The sequence below is a fragment of the Heterodontus francisci genome, chromosome 39 (assembly GCF_036365525.1).
Source record: "Heterodontus francisci isolate sHetFra1 chromosome 39, sHetFra1.hap1, whole genome shotgun sequence".
Lineage (NCBI taxonomy): Eukaryota > Metazoa > Chordata > Chondrichthyes > Heterodontiformes > Heterodontidae > Heterodontus > Heterodontus francisci.
The window spans coordinates 4,493,229-4,501,595 of NC_090409.1; positions in this window are offsets into that span (position 1 = coordinate 4,493,229).

Sequence of the window (8,367 nt, forward strand, 5' to 3'; positions counted from 1 at the left end):
GTCTTTTTGTTCAAAAGAAGGTCCTTCCTTGAGGTAGCACTTCTTCGGCCACTTTGCAAGTGCCACCGCTGCCAGCAAAAGTTCTGAAAATCGAGTTCCCGAAAATCTCCGGGTACCCCGCCAACCCCCAGCCACCCGAATCGCAAGTGTCAATTCGGCGGGTTGCCTGCCGGTAGTCCTTCCGAAAATGAGGCGCCAAATCGCCGCAACGGCCATTTTTCATTTCGGCATCGGGACTTCCGACGGCAACTGATTAACTAGCCCGGGGACTAGAGCGGCAGCAAATGCAACGTGCCGTCTTGGCGGGAGCAACTTGACCACCCCCGTGGGGAAAGGTCAACTCGGGGCCCGGGAAAGTCGCCGGGTCCGACCCCATGCACTTCCATGAGTTGGGGATTTTGGCCTTCCCGGCCCAAGGCTCGCCTTATTTCGGCCTGCACTTTCGGAAAAGGGTGCATTCGTTTTGGTTAATGAGTTCGCAGGGAAGCCTCTCTTCCCTGCCCGACGCTTAAGTCTTTTGGTTAATGATTTCACCAGCCCGGGTCTTAGCCTCTGCCCCGACGGCTAAGTCTTTTGGTTAATGATTTCCTGCGGCTGGGACTACCCTTTTCCCCCGCCCTGCAGGCACCCGGGTTGGGAGGCCGTCGGGGGCTCTTTCCGGGGCAAATCCGGACTGTTACGCAAGGGAGAGTGCGCCCCCCGCCTCGGCCAGGGGTCAGGCTGCCGCCTATTAAGCACGACAGAAAACCCGAAAAATGGACGAAAATGGGAAAAAATTCCCATCCGAAAAAGGTTTAAAAGTCGGTTGGGCGGCAGCCAGGGTCGGTCTCTGCAGACCTGGAGGCTCGGGTGGACTCTTGGAATAAAAGTTCAAGTCCCGACTTGCCACCTCCTACTACTGTGCAGATACCCCGCCAACCCCCAGCCACCCGAATGACAAGCGTCCGATCAGCGGGACGAATTTGACAGCTCTGGTCGGCCCTCCGGAACTCCATCCCGTGTAACCGGGGCAAAATTTTCGGCTTGATTGCCCTTCCACTGGTTTACCATTTGCCCTTTCGGACTTAGTCTCTGGACATTATTTCCGACTTTTTGGTTAATTATTTCACACTTTTTACTTAATTTTGCGCTTTTTGGTTAATGATTACTCTGCTTACTGGTCAATTATTTGCTCTTTCGGACTTGGTCTCTGGAAATTATTTTCGACTTTTTGGTTAATGATTTCACACATTTTACTTACTTTTGCGCTTTTTGGTTAATGATTACTCTGCTTACTGGTTAATTATTTCCTCTTTCGGACTTAGTCTCTGGACATTATTTTCGACTTTTTGGTTAATGATTTCACAATATTTACTTACTTTTGCACTTTTTGGTTAATGATTACTCTGCTTACTGGTTAATTATTTGCTCTTTCGGAATTGATCTCTGGGCATTATTTTCGATTTTTTGGTTAATGATTTCACACTTTTTACTTACTTTTGCGCTTTTTGTTTCCTGATTACTCCGCTTGCTTGTTACTGATTTCCCCTTTCGCACTTGATCTCTGGCCGTTGTTTTCGACTTTTTGGATATTGTTTCCACACTCTGAAATTATTTTGGGCTCACTGATTATGCGAGCTTACGGTGGGGGGTGGCTTGCCTGGGCACTTTTGGCTCAGTTTGGGAAGGCGGCGTCCGTGTGCTCCTCCGTCCTTCCCTCACTTGCGGCTAGGTTTGCCGAACTGCGCTGACCCACAGCCCTGCCTTCTTGCCCACGGCACGGAACGACTCAAGTCTGGCTCCATTCCAGTCCATTGCCTCTGGCTGCCCGCCTTCCCGGCGGCCTGGGATGTACCCCGGCTGACGGCGCCGGAGCCCCTCGAGCAGCCACCGGTGCCGCGAGGCAATGGGTCCAGGCGTTCCGGAGCTATCGGTGGGGAAATGCTCTCCCGTTTTCCTGACACCGTTCGCCCGAGAAGAGCTGCAGCCTGACGGGATGGGTGTCGCCTTCCGCGGCTCACGGGCCCCTTTCACCTGCCGTTGACCGCCCAGAGCAGCGACATTGCCTCCCCGAGATATGGCCCTGAGACCGGGGGGGGGCGGTGCCCGGGGCCGGGCATTCAGCGGGCTGATCCTTCACCTTCCCGGTCAGGCTGCGGGGTCGGTGCGCCGGTATGTCACGCGGAGCGAACCGCGCCTGACCGCCGGGCCTCGGAAACCCGTTGTAGTCGACGGGGGGAACCGGACAGCGGGACGAGGTGCCGATTCCAACCGCAGATTTGATCCCGAAATCCCGCGGGATTTGGTGGTCCGACCCGATAGATACAAACGTCCCACGGGCGGCCCCCAGCAGACGGGCCGGCCTGGTTCCGCCACCGGCGGATGCCCCTCGCCCCCGGCTATCGCCGGCCGCGGCGACCGAGGGAATGCGGCCGGACGTCCGGCGGAAATCGGCCGGAAGGCGGTATGGCGATTTCCTACTGTCCCTCGGACGGGCAGAGGGGCGGCGCCGGGGCACTCGCAGACCTGGCCGCGCCCCTCCGAGCCCTACCGCCTGCCGTCGACCGCGCGGGGATCGGACCCTCCTCGCCGACGTTATGGAGGTAAGACCGGGAGGCTTCCCAGGGTCGGGACTTCAACCGGCTGCCGCGACCCTTTCCCGCCTGTCCCACGGGCTCGGAGATCCAGGCCCTGCAAAGACCCTCCGGTCGCCACCCGACAAGTGCTTTACCGGAGAAATCATAAACCGACGTCAGGGCCGGACCTGTCCCGCAGAGGGCAGCCTGCGCCCTTATGCTTTCCCTTTTGCTTTGGCCCCGCAGTAGCAAATGGTTAACCAATAAGTCGGGAACCCACATGCCCGGCCCCACCCGCCCATCCTTCCGCAATGCATCGTGCCTCACGTAGACACACGCACCAAGGGCGCTCTCCTTCCCCTGCCTCACTCCCACAGGATGTGCCCTCAGACCACGGCGCCCACACACCCTCAATGGAACCACCCACCCACCCACCGACCCAACCTTCCAAAACACGCCGGCAAACATGCATCGAAACACGGCCACCTTCGCAAATTCACCCCCCACGCCGACTATTAAGCCCGGCAAGACTCATTGCAGCCAACCGCGGACAAAAGTTGAAGTGACAACTCATTAACCAATTTCCAAAATTAGGCCAACTGATTAACCAGACTCTTTGTCAATCTGACGACGGGAGCAAATCATAAACCGGTTCTGCCGAGTGCTAGCCTTCGCAAAGTCACCGCCCCCCCACGCCGACTATTAAGCCCGGCAAGACTCATTGTAGCCAACCACGGCCAAAAGCTGAAGTGACAACTCATTAACCAATTTACAACATTTGGACAACTGATTAACCAGACTCTTTGTCAATCTGACGACGGGAGCAAATCATAAACCGGTTCTGTCGGGTCCAACTGAGTAACCACAAGTCCGCGCTGCCTACGCCGGACCAAATCATTAACCGAGAGGGGCGAACTGACAAATGATTAACCAAAGATCTTTGCCGCACTTTTTTTTTTCGAGTGACAAATCATTAACCAAGGTACACGGAGGTGGCAGGAAAGAGGAGAGGCAAAGGGGGGTGTTTGCGGACGAGTGACCTGGAAGTCGCGCACCTGGCCAGGGTGACGAAACCAGGCACCACTCCGGCCCTTAGTCAGAACAAGCACGAGAACCGGCGGCAAAAGCACCTCGGTACTGCAGCTGGCCAGGCAGCAGCAGAGGACCTTTGCGCGCACGGCAAACGTGCCCCTCCGAAGAAGTACGCGGCGCGGTCTGGAAGGAGGTGGCAGAGTCCTCCCGCGAGGAAATCTCCACGGTCCACCTCCGTGCCTCCCCTCCCCCCCGACCCTCCCGGTAGGGCGTCCTCCCGCGAGGAGCGGCCCCGAAGGAAAAATGGAGGGTGGGAGTTCTGCGGCGTGCACTCGGGTACCGAAAAAAGTTTGGCTCGAGGGATGACTTTCAATAGATCGCAACGAGATAGCTGCTCTGCTACGTACAAAACCCTGAGCCAGAATCAGGTCGTCTACCAATAATTTAGCACCAGGTTCCCCACGAACATGCTGTGCGTTAACAGGAGAGAGGCGGCGCCGATCTGGCCGCACTCCAGCCCTGAATCGAGCGGCACTACTCACCGACCGGAGTCGGCTATCCCAGGCCAACCAGTGATCCGCAGCGCTAGGGTATCGTTACGTTTAGGGGGGATTCTGACTTCGAGGCGTTCAGTCATAATCCCACAGATGGTAGCTTCGCACCATTGGCTCCTCAGCCAAGCACATACACCAAATGTCTGAACCTGCGGTTCCTCTCTTACTGAGCAGGATTACTATTGCAACAACACATCATCAGTGGGGTAAAACTGACCTGTCTCACGACGGTCCAAACCCAGCTCACGTTCCCTATTAGTGGGTGAACAATCCAACGCTTGGTGAATTCTGCTTCACAATGATAGGAAGAGCCGACATCGAAGGATCAAAAAGCGACGTCGCTATGAACGCTTGTCCGCCACAAGCCAGTTATCCCTGTGGTAACTTTTCTGACACCTCCTGCCTAAAACCCAAAAGGTCAGAAGGATCGTGAGGCCCCGCTTTCACGGTCTGTATTCATACTGAAAATCAAGATCAAGCGAGCTTTTGCCCTTCTGCTCCACGGGAGGTTTCTGTCCTCCCTGAGCTCGCCTTGGGACACCTGTGCTACGGCGTGACAGGTGTACTGACTGGAATGGTTCTACTTATTAGGAATTTCAGTTACGTGGATAGATTGGACAACTTGAGGTTTTCCCTGCAGATGAACAATTTGAGAGGAAATTTGACAGACGTGTTAATTATCATGTGGGGTCTGGGCAGAGTAGGTACGAAAAATAAAATGCACCCATTGGTGGACGGATTGAGAACAAGAAGGCACAGTTTTAAGGCAATTGACAAAAAGAAGCAATGACGACATGACAAGAAACATTTTCCATGCAGTATCTGTTTAGGATCTGGAAAGCACAATCTCAGACTATGGTGGAGGCAGGTTCAATAGAGGCAGTCAAGGGTGAATTGGATTGTTATCTGCAAAGAAATAATGTTCAGGGATATAGGGAGAGGACGGGGAAGTGGACCAAGGGAAATAGCTTTTCTGGAGAGCTGACACAACACAGTTCTTTCTCTGCTTTAACAATTCTATGATTCCCCCTGTTTACTGGTTATCAAGTGCAACAGAACAATTCACTGTAACATCATTCGCTTGTAGACTGCTTATCAAGCGAAATATAATAATTAACTGTAAAATCGTTCTGCTATGCATTGGTAATCAAACCCAATAAAATAATGATCTGCAACATCATATCCCCGTGCACTGGTTTGAAACACAATACAACAAATATCTGTAACATCATTCCACTGTGTACTGTATATCAAGCCCAGTGTAGCAATATACTGTTATATCATGAACCCGTGTACTGCTTAGGAAGACAAATATTACAATTAACAATGACCGCATTCCTTTCTGTACTGTAAATAAGCTCAATATAACGATTACTTGGAGCAACTGATCATTAAAAACAGTGCTGCCTTTGGAACTTGTTTACAGGCTATGTGTAACAATTCACGATGGCATCGTTCGCTGCATATTGGTTATCGAAGCCAATATTATAATTCACTGTGACATCATTCCACTGTGTACTTGTCATCAAGCCCCATGCTGCAAGTAGGTGTAACATTATTATCCTCTGTATTGGTTATCAAATCTAGTGTTGGAATCAACGGTATTATCAGTCTCCTGTGTTATTAAGACTATATACCGGTTATTAAGCCTAATATATCAATTTACTGAAATCTGAGCAGCCTTTTTACTGGTTATAAAGCCCAATATGTCAATTAAGTGCAACACCAGTCCCCTGTGTAGTGGTTATCATATTCAAATGAACAATGACTTTAAGCTTAATAACCGTGTGCATTGGTTATCAAGACCAATTTTAAAGTGTTAGACCCTGTGGAATTGTTATCTAGTGTAAACTAACAGTTAATAATATATTTAACTTGCTGTGTATGGGTTGGTGAATTAATTTTAATAATTAACTGTAACATTCTAATTCCATGTCTGAGGTATCCTGTTAAATTTAACAATTAACTGTCTTAAGAAGCCTGTGTATTGACTATCAATACGAATTTGATAAACAGGTGTAACAGTGATATGCACACGAGATAGAGAAAACCTAGCACAGAGAGAGAGAGAGAGAGAAACGAATTTAACGAAAGGAAAAGAAAGAAACTGGGGACGAGAGAGAGAGTGTAAGAGATAGGGAGAGGGAAAGAGAGGGGGAAAATGGAATGGAAAGGAAGAGAGAGATGGAAACGTGGATAGAGGGATCGACATTGAGAAATCAGGCCAAAGTAAGGAAGAAGGTGTGTGCAATAGGGTTGAAATCGGAAGAGGGGGTCGCGTAGGGTGGTGGGAGTGATAAATGTGTTTTAACAGGACGTATTCAACGATAAATACGAGATAAGTACCGGTATTTCTTTTTGTATTGCGTTTTCAGTGTATTCTGAGTTTGACAAAGTGAGGACACGAAATGTGTAATAAATCTCTCCGTGCTGTTTTCACATTAATTTGTCACCTGGATCCTCTCCAGCAACCTCACCACTGTTGCGTCAAATATGACAGGAACAGACTCGCGTTAAATACAGAGCAAACGTACCTCAGCACTGTCCCATTAAACAGTTCGAAAAAAAAGGTAGAGCTCAAGTTAGGTGAAGAATGGAGCTAAAACTGCAAGTTTAAACAGGACCAGAACATGTACAATACCGTAATTTATTCTTATTAGTTTTTTTATTCAATCGTTGGATGTGGGCTTCGCTGGCCATTCCAGCATTCATTGCCCATCCAGAATTGTCCTTGAGAAAGTGGTGGTGAGCTGCCTTCTTGAACCGGGGCACCCACAGTGCTGTTAGGAAGGGATTTCCAGGATTTTGACCCTGCTACAGTGAAGGAACGGCGATATAGTTCAAAGTCAGTGTAGTGTGTGACTTGGAGGTGAACTTGCAGATGGCCGTGTTCCCATGCATTTGCTGCCCTTGTCCTTCTAGTTGGTCGGGGTCACGGGTTTGAAAGGTGCTGTCTAAGGAGCTTTGGTGCGTTACTGTGGTGCATCTTCTAGATTGTACACAGTGCTACCTCTGTGCGTCTGTGGTGGAGATAGTGAATGTTCGTGGATGGGGTGCCATTCAAGCGGGCTGCTTTGTCCTGGATGGCGTCGAGCTTCTTGACTGTTGTTGGAGCTGCAGCCATCCAGGCAAGTGGGGAGCATTCCATCAACACTCCTGACTTGTGCCCATAGATGGTGGACAGGCTGCAGAGGAAACCTCCATCTACATTGTCCCATCAAAGTCTCTGAGGGCACGTAGAGCATGTGTTAGATACAGAGCAAAGCTACTCCCACACTGTCCCATCAAAGACTCCCAGTGCAGGTACAGCACGGGGTTATACACAGAACAAAGCTGCCCTTTACACATTCCCATCCATCACTCCCATGGCAGGGATAATCACGAAGTTAGGTACAGAGCAAACCTCGCTCTACACAGTCGCACTAATCAGTCGCAGGGCAGGTACAGTACTGATAGATGCAAATAAAAGTTCCTGAAGCACTGTCGCGATATCCACGCCCATGGCCGATTCAACATGCTTTAGTTAGAGTCTATTGCTCCCTCTGCACAGGAGAATAAAACAGTCCCAGGACAGGTACTGCACAGGGTTCGATACGGAGTAAATCTCCCTCTACACTGTCGCCATCACTCACTCTCAGGACTACGATTGCTGGGGAATTTGGAGCATTTGCTGCCTGAAATCAGGGAAAGCATCTGCCCCGTAGCAGTCTATGGATTAGCAACTGCAGAGGAGAGAGAGAATAGGGAGAGTTGCAAGTGTGACGCAGATTGTACCTTCTGGGGAGGCAAGGAAGCAGCAATTCTGTTTGGAGATTTGGATTTGGAGCTCCGGAATGACAATTTTGTTTGGACTGTTGGGAGTGTGAGCAGAAGATGGAAAATCCAAGTGTGGGGCTTTGAAAATCTGCAGCGTGTATCAGCGTGTAATTATTCCCATGTTGCACAAAGGGATAGACTTTCCCACCCCAACTGCCTGCCTCGGGAATGTACCGGGCAACTCCAGCTGATCCTGGCAAAGATTCCTCCCACAGCTCGAAGACAACAAGAAGTTTTAACTTTGGAATAACTGTCTTAAGGTGCTCGAACGACCTGTTGGAGAGATGATGCCTCACAGCCTATCTGTCCCTTCCACAATCCACGTGTTAAACTACAAAATAACGTCAAGACCCATCCTGACGTGAATACGCAGCTCTAGTAATTTTCGTTGATCAAAAATATTTCACTAA